Genomic DNA, 389 nt, shown 5'->3' on the forward strand with positions numbered 1-389 from the left:
TACATAGGCACAATTTTTTTTTATAAGCATTTAAAGTTCAAATTTTGACTAAATACGTAAAAATTACGGCAATGTTCAAATTATCTTAGACAGAAATTCATAAAAGTTTTTCTTTTTAATTCTAAGATTTGGAAATTTAATACAAGGCTCCTAACATATTTTTACAATAGCAGTTGCAAAATAAAAGGAATACATTGTTACAATTTTTATTTATAAGCATTTAAAGTTCAAATTTATACGAAATATGTCAAAATTGCGAAAATTTGCAAGTAATTTAGTGGTTGAAAAATCGTAAAATTTTTTCTTTTATAACTAAGTTTTTAAAATTTGGTACAGGTTCTCCATAAGTTTTTCTTTTAAAAATAATATATCCTAGACTGACAATCATC

The sequence above is a fragment of the Acyrthosiphon pisum genome, chromosome A2 (assembly GCF_005508785.2).
Source record: "Acyrthosiphon pisum isolate AL4f chromosome A2, pea_aphid_22Mar2018_4r6ur, whole genome shotgun sequence".
Taxonomy (NCBI): domain Eukaryota; kingdom Metazoa; phylum Arthropoda; class Insecta; order Hemiptera; family Aphididae; genus Acyrthosiphon; species Acyrthosiphon pisum.